Below are 15,609 nucleotides of genomic sequence, written 5' to 3'. Positions count from 1 at the left end.
GCTTGTATATATAATAAGTCATGTGAAGTACATAAAAGGGTTGTATATATTATAAGTCATGTGAAGTACATTAAAGGCTTGTATATATTATAAGTCATGTGAAGATCATAAAAGGCTTGTATATATTATAAGTCATGTGAAGTACATAAAAGGCTTGTATATATTATAAGTCATGTGAAGTACATATAACGCTTTTATATATTATAAGTCATGTGAAGTACATTAAAGGCTTGTATATATTATGAGTCATGTGAAGTACATAAAAGGCTTGTATATATTATAAGTCATGTGAAGTATATACAAGGCTTGTATATATTATAAGTCATGCGCAGTACATATAACGCTTGTATCTATTATAAGTCATGTGAAGTACATAAAAGGCTTGTATATATTATAAGTCATGTGAAGTACATATAAGGCTTGTATATTTTGTAAGTCATGTGAATCGCATAGAACGCTTGTATACATTATAAGTCATGTGAAGTACATTAAAGGCTTGTATATATTATAAGTCATGTGAAGTACATAAAACGCTTGTATATATTATAAGTCAGGTGAAGTAAATATAAGGCTTGTATATATTATGAGTCATGAGAAGTACATATAACGCTTGTATATAAGTCATGTGAAGTACATATAAGGCTTGCATATATTATAAGTCATGCGAAGTACATATAACGCTTTTATATACTATAAGTCATGCGAAGTACATATAACGCTTATATATATTATAAGTCATGTGAAGTACATATAAGGCTTGTATATATTATAAGTCATGCGAAGTACATATAACGCTTGTATATATGATAAGTCATGTGAAGTACATATAAGGCTTGTTATATTATAAGTGATGTGAAGTACATAAAATACTTGTATATATTATAAGTCATGTGAAGTGCATATAAGGCTTGTATATATTATAAGTCATTTGAAGTGCTTGTAAGGCTCATATATATTATCAGTCATGTGAAGTACATATAACGCTTGTATATATTATAAGTCATGTGAAGTACATATAACGCTTGTATATATTATAAGTCATGCGAAGTACATATAACGGTTGGATATATTGTAAGTGATGCGAAGTACATATAACGCTTGTATATATTATAAGTCATGTGAAGTACATGTAAGGCTTGTATATATTATAATGTCATGTGAAGTACATAAAAGGCTTGTATATATTATAAGTCATGTGAAGTACATAAAAGGCTTGTATATTTTATAAGTCATGTGAAGTACATAAAACGCTTGTATGTAAGTCATGTGAAGTACATATAAGGCTTATATATATTATAAGTCATGCTAAGTACATATAACGCTTGTTTATGTTATAAGTCATGTGAAGAACATATAACACTTGTACATATTATAAGTCATGTGAATTACATAGAATGCTTGTATATATTATAAGTCATGCGAAGTACATATAACGCTTATATATATTATAAGTCATGTGAAATACATAGAGCGCTTGTATATATTATAAGTCATGTGAAGTACATAAAAGGCGTGTATATATTATAAGTCATGTGAAGTACATATAAGGCTTGTATATATTATAATTCATGTGAAGTACATATAAGGCTTGTATATATTATAAGTCATGTGAAGTACATATAAGGCTTGTATATTTTATAAGTCATGTGAATTACATAGAACGCTTGTATATATTATAAGTCATGTGAAGTTCATAAAGGGCTTGTATATATTATAAGCCATGTGAAGTACATATAAGGCTTGTTATATTATATGTCATGTGAAGTACATATAACGCTTGTATATAAGTCATGCGAAGTACATATAAGGCTTGTTATATTATAAGTTATGTGAAGTACATAAAAGGCTTGTATATATTATAAGTCATGTGAAGAACATATAACTCTTGTATATATTATAAGTCATGTGAAGTACATATAAGGCTTGCATATATTATAAGTCATGCGATGTACATAAAATCCTTGTATATATTATAAGTCAAGTGAAGGACATAAAAGGCTTGTATATATTTTAAGTCATTTGAAGTACTTATCAGGCTTGTATATATTATAAGTCATGGGAAGTACATATAACGCTTGTACATATTATAAGTCATGCGAAGTACATATAACGCTTGCATATATTATAAGTCATGCGAAGTACATATAACGCTTGTATATTTTATAAGTCATGTGAAGTACATAAAAGGCTTGTATATATTATAAGTCATGTGAAGTACATAAAAGGCTTGTCTATATTGTAAGGCATGTGAAGTACATAAAAGGCTTGTATATATTATAAGTCATGTGGAGTACATATAACGCTTGTATATATTATAAATAATGTGAAGTACATTAAAAGCTTGTATATATTATAAGTCATGTGAAGTACATAAAAGGCTTGTATATATTATAAGTCATGTGAAGTACACATAAGGCTTGTATATATTATAAGTCATGTGAAGTACATAAAAGGATTGTATATATTATAAGTCATGTGAAGTACATAAAAGGCTTGTATATATTATAAGTCATTTGAAGTACATATAACGCTTTTATATATTATAAGTCATCTGAAGTACATGAAAGACTTGTATATATTATGAGTCATGTGAAGTACATGAAAGGCTTGTATATATTATAAGTCATGTGAAGTATATACAAGTCTTGTATATATTATAAGTCATGCGAAGTACATATAACGCTTGTATATATTATAAGTCATGTGAAGCACATAAAAGGTTTGTATATATTATAAGTCATGTGAAGTACATATAAGGCTTGTATATTTTGTAAGTCATGTGAATTGCGTAGAACGCTTCCATACATTATAAGTAATGCGAAGTACATATAAGGCTTGTATATATTATAAGTCATGTGAAGTACATATAACGCTTGTATATATTATAAGTCATGTGAAGTACATTAAAGGCTTGTATATATTATAAGTTATGTGAAGTACATAAAACGCTTGTATATATTATAAGTCAGGTGAAGTACATATAAGGCTTGTATATATTATAAGACATGCGAACTACATATAAAGCTTGTATATATTATAAGTCATGTGAAGTACAGAAAAGGATTGTATATATTATAAGTCATATGAAGTACATAAAAGGCTTGTATATATTATAAGTCATGTGAAGTACCTATAACGCTTGTATATATTATAAGTCATGTGAAGTACATATAAGGCTTGTTATATTATAATTCATGTGAAGTACATAAAAGGCTTGCATATATTATAAGTCATGTGAAGTACATAAAAGTCTTGTATATATTATAAGTCATGTGAAGTACATATAAGGCTTGTATATATTATAAGTCATGTGAAGTACATATAAGGCTTATAGATATTATAAGTCATGTGAAGTACATATAAGGCTTGTATATATTATAAGTCATGCGAAGTACATATAACGCTTGTTTATGTTATAAGTCATGTGAAGAACATAAAACGCTTGTATATATTATAAGTCATGTGAATTATATAGAATGTTTGTATATATTGTAAGTCATGCGAAGTACATATAACGCTTGTATATATGATAAGTCATGTGAAAAACATAGAGCGCTTGTATATATTATAAGTCATGTGAAGTACATAACAGGCTTGTATATATTATAAGTCATGTGAAGTACATATAAGGCTTGTATATATTATAAGTCATGTGAAGTACATATCAGGTTTGTATGTATTATAAGTCATGTGAAGTACATATAAGGCTTGTATATTTTGTAAGTCATGTGTATTACATAGAACGCTTGTATATATTATAAGTCATGCGAAATACATATAACGCTTGTATATATTATAAGTCATGTGGAGTACATAAAGGGCTTGTATATATTATAAGTCATGTGAAGTACATATAAGGCTTGTTATATTATAAGTCATTTGAAGTACATATAACGCTTGTATATAAGTCATGCGAAGTACATATAAGGCTTGCATATATCATAAGTCATGTGAAGTACATATACGACTTGTATATATTATAAGTCATGTGAAATACATGTAAAGCTTGTATATAAGTCATGTGAAGTACATATAAGGCTTGCATATATTATAACTCATGCGAAGTACATATAACGCTTGTATATATTATAAGTCATGCGAAGTACATATAACGCTTGTATATATGATATGTCATGTGAAGTACATATAAGGCTTGTTATAATATAAGTGATGTGAAGTACATAAAATCCTTGTATATATTATAAGTCATGTGAAGTACATAAAAGGCTTGTATATGTTATAAGTCATTTCAAGTACTTATAAGGCTTGTATATATTATAAGTCATGTGAAGTACATTTAACGCTTGTATATATTATAAGTCATGTCAAGTACATATAAGGCTTGTATATATTATAAGTCATGCGAAGTACATATAACGCTTGCATATATTATAAGTCAAGTGATGTACATAAAAGGCTTGTATATATTATAAGTCATGTGAATTACATAAAAGGCTTGTATATATTATAAGTCATGTGAAGTACATAAAAAGCTTGTATATATTATAAGTCATGTGAAGTACATATAACGCTTGTATATATTATAAGTCATGTGAAGTACATTAAAAGCTTGTATATATTATAAGTCCTGTGAAGTACATAAAAGGCTTATATATATTATAAGTCATGTGAAGTACATATAAGGCTTGTATATATTGTAAGTCAGGCGAAGTACATATAACGCTTTTATATATTATAAGTCATGTGAAGTACATAAAAGGCTTGTATATATTATAAGTCATGTGAAGTACATAAAAGGCTTGTATATATTATAAGTCATGTGAAGTACATATAACGCTTGTATATATTATAAGTGATGTGAAGTACATATAAGGCTTGTTATATTATAAGTCATGTGAAGTACGTAAAAAGCTTGTATATATTATAAGTCATGTGAAGTACATAAAAGGCTTGTATATATTATAAGTCATGTGAAGTACATATAACGCTTGTATATATTATAAGTCATGTGAAGTACATATAAGGCTTGTTATATTATAAGTCATGTGAAGTACATATAACGCTTGTATATATTATAAGTCATGTGAAGTACATAAAAGGCTTGTATATATTATAAGTCATGTGAAGTACATATAAGGCTTGTATATTTTGTAAGTCATGTGACTTACATAGAACGCTTGTATACATTATAAGTCATGCGAAGTACATATAACGCTTGTATATATTATAACTTATGCGATGTACATATAACGCTTGTATATATTATAAGTCATGTGAAATACAGAAAAGGATTGTATATATTATAAGTCGTGTGAAGTACATATAACGCTTGTCTATATTATAAGGCATGTGAAGTACATATAACGCTTGTATATATTATAAGTCAGGTGAAGTACATAAAAGGCTTGTATATATTATAAGTCATGTGAAGTACATATAAGGCTTGTATATATTATAAGTCATGTGAAGTACATATAATGCTTGTATATATTATAAGTCATGCGAAGTACATATAACGCTTTTATATCTTATAAGTCATGTGAAGTACATAAAAGGCTTGTATATATTATAAGTCATGTGAAGTACATATAAGGCTTGTATATATTATAAGTCATGTGAAGTACATATAACGCTTGTATATATTATAACACATGTGAAGTACATAAAAGGCTTGAATATATTATAAGTCATGTCAAGTACATAAAAGGCTTGTATATATTATAAGTCATGTGAAGTACATATAAGGATTGTATATTTTGTAAGTCATGTGAATTACATAGAACGCTTGTATATCTTATAAGTCATGCGAAGTACATATAACGCTTGTATATATTATTAGTCATATGAAGTACATCAAAGGCTTGTATATATTATGAGCAATGTGAAGTACATATAAGGCTTGTATATATTATAAGTAATGCAAAGTACATATAACGCTTGTATATATTATAAGTCATGCGAAGTACATATAAGGTTGTATATATTATAAATCATGTTAAGTACATATAACGCTTGTATATATTATAAGTCATGTGAAGTACATATAAGTCTTGTTATATTATAAGTCATGTGAAGTACATAAAAGGTTTGTATATATTAGAAGTCATGTGAAGTACATATAAGGCTTGTATATATTATAAGTCATGCGAAGTACATATAACGCTTGTATATATTATAAGTCATGTGAAGTACATATAAGGCTTGTATCTATTATAACTCATGTGAAGTACATATAACGCATGTATATATTATAAGTCATGTGAGGTACATATAAGGCTTGTTATGTTATAAGTCATATGAAGTACATATAACGCTTGTATATATTATAAGTCATGTGAGGTGCATATAAGGCTTGTTATATTATAAGTCATGTGAAGTACATAACACGCTTGTATATATTATAAGTCATGTGAAGTAGATATAAGGCTTATATATATTATAAGTCATGCGAAGTACATATAATTCCTGTATATATTATAAGTCATGCCAAGTACATATAACGCTTGTACATATTATAAGTCATGTGAAGTACATATAACGCTTGTATATCTTATAAGTCATGCGAAGTACATATAACGCTTTTATATCTTATAAGTCATGTGAAGTACATAAAAGGCTTGTATATATTATAAGTCATGTGAAGTACATATAACGCTTGTATATATTATAACACATGTGTGGTACATATAAGGCTTGTATTTATTATAACTCATGTGAAGTACATAAAAGGCTTGTATATATTATAAGTCATGTCAAGTACATAAAAGGCTTGTATATATTATAAGTCATGTGAAGTACATATAAGGATTGTATATTTTGTAAGTCATGTGAAATACATAGAACGCTTGTATATATTATAAGTCATGCGAAGTACATATAACGCTTGTATATATTATAAGTCATGTGAAGTACATAAAAGGCTTGTATATTTTATAAGTCATGTGAAGTACATATAAGGCTTGTACATATTATCAGTCATGTGAAGTACATAAAAGGCTTGTATATATTATAAGTCATGTGAAGAACATATAAGGATTGCATATATTATAAGTCATGTGAAGTACATATAACGCTTGTATATATTATTAGTCATATTAAGTACATAAAAGGCTTGTATATATTATAAGCAATGTGAGGTACATATAACGCTTGTATATATTATAAGTCATGTGAAGTACATATAAGGCTTGTATATATTATAAGTAATGCAAAGTACATATAACGCTTGTATATATTATAAGTCATGCGAAGTACATATAACGCTTGTATATATTATAAGTCATGTGAAGTACATATAAGTCTTGTTATATTATAAGTCATGTGAAGTACATAAAAGGCTTGTATATATTATAAGTCATGTGAAGTACATATAAGGCTTGTATATATTATAAGTCATGCGAAGTACATATAACGCTTGCATATATAATAAGTCATGTGAAGTACATATAAGGCTTGTATCTATTATAGCTCATGTGAAGCACATATAACGCATGTATATATTATAAGTCATGTGAGGTACATATAAGGCTTGTTATGTTATAAGTCATATGAAGTACATATAACGCTTGTATATATTATAAGTCATGTGAAGTGCATATAAGGCTTGTTATATTATAAGTCATGTGAAGTACATAACACGCTTGTATATATTATAAGTCATGTGAAGTAGATATAAGGCTTATATATATTATTAGCCATGCGAAGTACATATAACGCTTGTATATATTATAAGTCATGTGAAGTACATAAAAGGCTTGTATATATAATAAGTCATGTGAAGTACATAAAAGGGTTGTATATATTATAAGTCATGTGAAGTACATTAAAGGCTTGTATATATTATAAGTCATGTGAAGATCATAAAAGGCTTGTATATATTATAAGTCATGTGAAGTACATAAAAGGCTTGTATATATTATAAGTCATGTGAAGTACATATAACGCTTTTATATATTATAAGTCATGTGAAGTACATTAAAGGCTTGTATATATTATGAGTCATGTGAAGTACATAAAAGGCTTGTATATATTATAAGTCATGTGAAGTATATACAAGGCTTGTATATATTATAAGTCATGCGCAGTACATATAACGCTTGTATATATTATAAGTCATGTGAAGTACATAAAAGGCTTGTATATATTATAAGTCATGTGAAGTACATATAAGGCTTGTATATTTTGTAAGTCATGTGAATTGCATAGAACGCTTGTATACATTATAAGTCATGTGAAGTACATTAAAGGCTTGTATATATTATAAGTCATGTGAAGTACATAAAACGCTTGTATATATTATAAGTCAGGTGAAGTAAATATAAGGCTTGTATATATTATGAGTCATGAGAAGTACATATAACGCTTGTTTATAAGTCATGTGAAGTACATATAAGGCTTGCATATATTATAAGTCATGCGAAGTACATATAACGCTTTTATATACTATAAGTCATGCGAAGTACATATAACGCTTATATATATTATAAGTCATGTGAAGTACATATAAGGCTTGTATATATTATAAGTCATGCGAAGTACATATAACGCTTGTATATATGATAAGCCATGTGAAGTACATATAAGGCTTGTTATATTAGAAGTGATGTGAAGTACATAAAATACTTGTATATATTATAAGTCATGTGAAGTGCATATAAGGCTTGTATATATTATAAGTCATTTGAAGTGCTTGTAAGGCTCATATATATTATCAGTCATGTGAAGTACATATAACGCTTGTATATATTATAAGTCATGTGAAGTACATATAACGCTTGTATATATTATAAGTCATGCGAAGTACATATAACGGTTGGATATATTGTAAGTGATGCGAAGTACATATAACGCTTGTATATATTATAAGTCATGTGAAGTACATGTAAGGCTTGTATATATTATAATGTCATGTGAAGTACATAAAAGGCTTGTATATATTATAAGTCATGTGAAGTACATAAAAGGCTTGTATATTTTATAAGTCATGTGAAGTACATAAAACGCTTGTATGTAAGTCATGTGAAGTACATATGAGGCTTATATATATTATAAGTCATGCTAAGTACATATAACGCTTGTTTATGTTATAAGTCATGTGAAGAACATATAACACTTGTACATATTATAAGTCATGTGAATTACATAGAATGCTTGTATATATTATAAGTCATGCGAAGTACATATAACGCTTATATATATTATAAGTCATGTGAAATACATAGAGCGCTTGTATATATTATAAGTCATGTGAAGTACATAAAAGGCGTGTATATATTATAAGTCATGTGAAGTACATATAAGGCTTGTATATATTATAATTCATGTGAAGTACATATAAGGCTTGTATATATTATAAGTCATGTGAAGTACATATAAGGCTTGTATATTTTATAAGTCATGTGAATTACATAGAACGCTTGTATATATTATAAGTCATGTGAAGTTCATAAAGGGCTTGTATATATTATAAGCCATGTGAAGTACATATAAGGCTTGTTATATTATATGTCATGTGAAGTACATATAACGCTTGTATATAAGTCATGCGAAGTACATATAAGGCTTGTTATATTATAAGTTATGTGAAGTACATAAAAGGCTTGTATATATTATAAGTCATGTGAAGAACATATAACTCTTGTATATATTATAAGTCATGTGAAGTACATATAAGGCTTGCATATATTATAAGTCATGCGATGTACATAAAATCCTTGTATATATTATAAGTCAAGTGAAGGACATAAAAGGCTTGTATATATTATAAGTCATTTGAAGTACTTATAAGGCTTGTATATATTATAAGTCATGGGAAGTACATATAACGCTTGTACATATTATAAGTCATGCGAAGTACATATAACGCTTGCATATATTATAAGTCATGCGAAGTACATATAACGCTTGTATATTTTATAAGTCATGTGAAGTACATAAAAGGCTTGTATATATTATAAGTCATGTGAAGTACATAAAAGGCTTGTCTATATTGTAAGGCATGTGAAGTACATAAAAGGCTTGTATATATTATAAGTCATGTGGAGTACATATAACGCTTGTATATATTATAAATAATGTGAAGTACATTAAAAGCTTCTATATATTATAAGTCATGTGAAGTACATAAAAGGCTTGTATATATTATAAGTCATGTGAAGTACACATAAGGCTTGTATATATTATAAGTCATGTGAAGTACATAAAAGGATTGTATATATTATAAGTCATGTGATGTACATAAAAGGCTTGTATATATTATAAGTCATTTGAAGTACATATAACGCTTTTATATATTATAAGTCATCTGAAGTACATGAAAGACTTGTATATATTATGAGTCATGTGAAGTACATGAAAGGCTTGTATATATTATAAGTCATGTGAAGTATATACAAGTCTTGTATATATTATAAGTCATGCGAAGTACATATAACGCTTGCATATATTATAAGTCATGTGAAGCACATAAAAGGTTTGTATATATTATAAGTCATGTGAAGTACATATAAGGCTTGTATATTTTGTAAGTCATGTGAATTGCGTAGAACGCTTCCATACATTATAAGTAATGCGAAGTACATATAAGGCTTGTATATATTATAAGTCATGTGAAGTACATATAACGCTTGTATATATTATAAGTCATGTGAAGTACATTAAAGGCTTGTATATATTATAAGTTATGTGAAGTACATAAAACGCTTGTATATATTATAAGTCAGGTGAAGTACATATAAGGCTTGTATATATTATAAGACATGCGAACTACATATAAAGCTTGTATATATTATAAGTCATGTGAAGTACAGAAAAGGATTGTATATATTATAAGTCATATGAAGTACATAAAAGGCTTGTATATATTATAAGTCATGTGAAGTACATATAACGCTTGTATATATTATAAGTCATGTGAAGTACATATAAGGCTTGTTATATTATAAGTCATGTGAAGTACATAAAAGGCTTGCATATATTATAAGTCATGTGAAGTACATAAAAGTCTTGTATATATTATAAGTCATGTGAAGTACATATAAGGCTTGTATATATTATAAGTCATGCGAAGTACATATAACGCTTGTTTATGTTATAAGTCATGTGAAGAACATAAAACGCTTGTATATATTATAAGTCATGTGAATTATATAGAATGTTTGTATATATTGTAAGTCATGCGAAGTACATATAACGCTTGTATATATGATAAGTCATGTGAAATACATAGAGCGCTTGTATATATTATAAGTCATGTGAAGTACATAACAGGCTTGTATATATTATAAGTCATGTGAAGTACATATAAGGCTTGTATATATTATAAGTCATGTGAAGTACATATCAGGTTTGTATATATTATAAGTCATGTGAAGTACATATAAGGCTTGTATATTTTGTAAGTCATGTGTATTACATAGAACGCTTGTATATATTATAAGTCATGCGAAATACATATAACGCTTGTATATATTATAAGTCATGTGGAGTACATAAAGGGCTTGTATATATTATAAGTCATGTGAAGTACATATAAGGCTTGTTATATTATAAGTCATTTGAAGTACATATAACGCTTGTATATAAGTCATGCGAAGTACATATAAGGCTTGCATATATCATAAGTCATGTGAAGTACATATACGACTTGTATATATTATAAGTCATGTGAAATACATGTAAAGCTTGTATATAAGTCATGTGAAGTACATATAAGGCTTGCATATATTATAACTCATGCGAAGTACATATAACGCTTGTATATATTATAAGTCATGCGAAGTACATATAACGCTTGTATATATGATAAGTCATGTGAAGTACATATAAGGCTTGTTATAATATAAGTGATGTGAAGTACATAAAATCCTTGTATATATTATAAGTCATGTGAAGTACATAAAAGGCTTGTATATGTTATAAGTCATTTCAAGTACTTATAAGGCTTGTATATATTATAAGTCATGTGAAGTACATTTAACGCTTGTATATATTATAAGTCATGTGAAGTACATATAAGGCTTGTATATATTATAAGTCATGCGAAGTACATATAACGCTTGCATATATTATAAGTCAAGTGATGTACATAAAAGGCTTGTATATATTATAAGTCATGTGAATTACATAAAAGGCTTGTATATATTATAAGTCATGTGAAGTACATAAAAAGCTTGTATATATTATAAGTCATGTGAAGTACATATAACGCTTGTATATATTATAAGTCATGTGAAGTACATTAAAAGCTTGTACATATTATAAGTCCTGTGAAGTACATAAAAGGCTTATATATATTATAAGTCATGTGAAGTACATATAAGGCTTGTATATATTGTAAGTCAGGCGAAGTATATATAACGCTTTTATATATTATAAGTCATGTGAAGTACATAAAAGGCTTGTATATATTATAAGTCATGTGAAGTACATAAAAGGCTTGTATATATTATAAGTCATGTGAAGTACATATAACGCTTGTATATATTATAAGTGATGTGAAGTACATATAAGGCTTGTTATATTATAAGTCATGTGAAGTACGTAAAAAGCTTGTATATATTATAAGTCATGTGAAGTACATAAAAGGCTTGTATATATTATAAGTCATGTGAAGTACATATAACGCTTGTATATATTATAAGTCATGTGAAGTACATATAAGGCTTGTTATATTATAAGTCATGTGAAGTACATATAACGCTTGTATATATTATAAGTCATGTGAAGTACATAAAAGGCTTGTATATATTATAAGTCATGTGAAGTACATATAAGGCTTGTATATTTTGTAAGTCATGTGACTTACATAGAACGCTTGTATACATTATAAGTCATGCGAAGTACATATAACGCTTGTATATATTATAACTTATGCGATGTACATATAACGCTTGTATATATTATAAGTCATGTGAAATACAGAAAAGGATTGTATATATTATAAGTCGTGTGAAGTACATATAACGCTTGTCTATATTATAAGGCATGTGAAGTACATATAACGCTTGTATATATTATAAGTCATGTGAAGTACATATCAGGTTTGTATATATTATAAGTCATGTGAAGTACATATAAGGCTTGTATATTTTGTAAGTCATGTGTATTACATAGAACGCTTGTATATATTATAAGTCATGCGAAATACATATAACGCTTGTATATATTATAAGTCATGTGGAGTACATAAAGGGCTTGTATATATTATAAGTCATGTGAAGTACATATAAGGCTTGTTATATTATAAGTCATTTGAAGTACATATAACGCTTGTATATAAGTCATGCGAAGTACATATAAGGCTTGCATATATCATAAGTCATGTGAAGTACATATACGACTTGTATATATTATAAGTCATGTGAAATACATGTAAAGCTTGTATATAAGTCATGTGAAGTACATATAAGGCTTGCATATATTATAACTCATGCGAAGTACATATAACGCTTGTATATATTATAAGTCATGCGAAGTACATATAACGCTTGTATATATGATAAGTCATGTGAAGTACATATAAGGCTTGTTATAATATAAGTGATGTGAAGTACATAAAATCCTTGTATATATTATAAGTCATGTGAAGTACATAAAAGGCTTGTATATGTTATAAGTCATTTCAAGTACTTATAAGGCTTGTATATATTATAAGTCATGTGAAGTACATTTAACGCTTGTATATATTCTAAGTCATGTGAAGTACATATAAGGCTTGTATATATTATAAGTCATGCGAAGTACATATAACGCTTGCATATATTATAAGTCAAGTGATGTACATAAAAGGCTTGTATATATTATAAGTCATGTGAATTACATAAAAGGCTTGTATATATTATAAGTCATGTGAAGTACATAAAAAGCTTGTATATATTATAAGTCATGTGAAGTACATATAACGCTTGTATATATTATAAGTCATGTGAAGTACATTAAAAGCTTGTATATATTATAAGTCCTGTGAAGTACATAAAAGGCTTATATATATTATAAGTCATGTGAAGTACATATAAGGCATGTATATATTGTAAGTCAGGCGAAGTACATATAACGCTTTTATATATTATAAATCATGTGAAGTACATAAAAGGCTTGTATATATTATAAGTCATGTGAAGTACATAAAAGGCTTGTATATATTATAAGTCATGTGAAGTACATATAACGCTTGTATATATTATAAGTGATGTGAAGTACATATAAGGCTTGTTATATTATAAGTCATGTGAAGTACGTAAAAAGCTTGTATATATTATAAGTCATGTGAAGTACATAAAAGGCTTGTATATATTATAAGTCATGTGAAGTACATATAACGCTTGTATATATTATAAGTCATGTGAAGTACATATAAGGCTTGTTATATTATAAGTCATGTGAAGTACATATAACGCTTGTATATATTATAAGTCATGTGAAGTACATAAAAGGCTTGTATATATTATAAGTCATGTGAAGTACATATAAGGCTTGTATATTTTGTAAGTCATGTGACTTACATAGAACGCTTGTATACATTATAAGTCATTCGAAGTACATATAACGCTTGTATATATTATAACTTATGCGATGTACATATAACGCTTGTATATATTATAAGTCATGTGAAATACAGAAAAGGATTGTATATATTATAAGTCGTGTGAAGTACATATAACGCTTGTCTATATTATAAGGCATGTGAAGTACATATAACGCTTGTATATATTATAAGTCATGTGAAGTACATAAAAGGCTTGTATATATTATAAGTCATGTGAAGTACATATAAGGCTTGTATATATTATAAGTCATGTGAAGTACATATAATGCTTGTATATATTATAAGTCATGCGAAGTACATATAACGCTTGTATATATTATAAGTCATGCGAAGTACATATAACGCTTTTATATCTTATAAGTCATGTGAAGTACATAAAAGGCTTGTATATATTATAAGTCATGTGAAGTACATATAAGGCTTGTATATATTATAACTCATGTGAAGTACATAAAAGGCTTGAATATATTATAAGTCATGTCAAGTACATAAAAGGCTTGTATATATTATAAGTCATGTGAAGTACATATAAGGATTGTATATTTTGTAAGTCATGTGAATTACATAGAACGCTTGTATATCTTATAAGTCATGCGAAGTACATATAACGCTTGTATATATTATAAGTCATGTGAAGTACATAAAAGGCTTGTATATTTTTTAAGTCATGTGAAGTACATATAAGGCTTGTACATATTATAAGTCATGTGAAGTACATAAAAGGCTTGTATATATTATAAGTCATGTGATGAACATATAAGGATTGCATATATTATAAGTCATGTGAAGTACATATAACGCTTGTATATATTATTAGTCATATGAAGTACATAAAAGGCTTGTATATATTATAAGCAATGTGAAGTACATATAACACTTGTATATATTATAAGTCATGTGAAGTACATATAAGGCTTGTATATATTATAAGTAATGCAAAGTACATATAACGCTTGTATATATTATAAGTCATGCGAAGTACATATAAGGCTGTATATATTATAAATCATGTGAAGTACATATAACGCTTGTATATATTATAAGTCATGTGAAGTACATATAAGTTTTGTTATATTATAAGTCATGTGAAGTACATAAAAGGC

The sequence above is a fragment of the Sinohyriopsis cumingii genome, chromosome 8 (assembly GCF_028554795.1).
Source record: "Sinohyriopsis cumingii isolate HCF-2022 chromosome 8, ASM2855479v2, whole genome shotgun sequence".
NCBI classification, from domain to species: Eukaryota; Metazoa; Mollusca; class Bivalvia; order Unionida; family Unionidae; genus Sinohyriopsis; species Sinohyriopsis cumingii.
Note: the sequence above shows the minus strand (reverse complement) of the source record.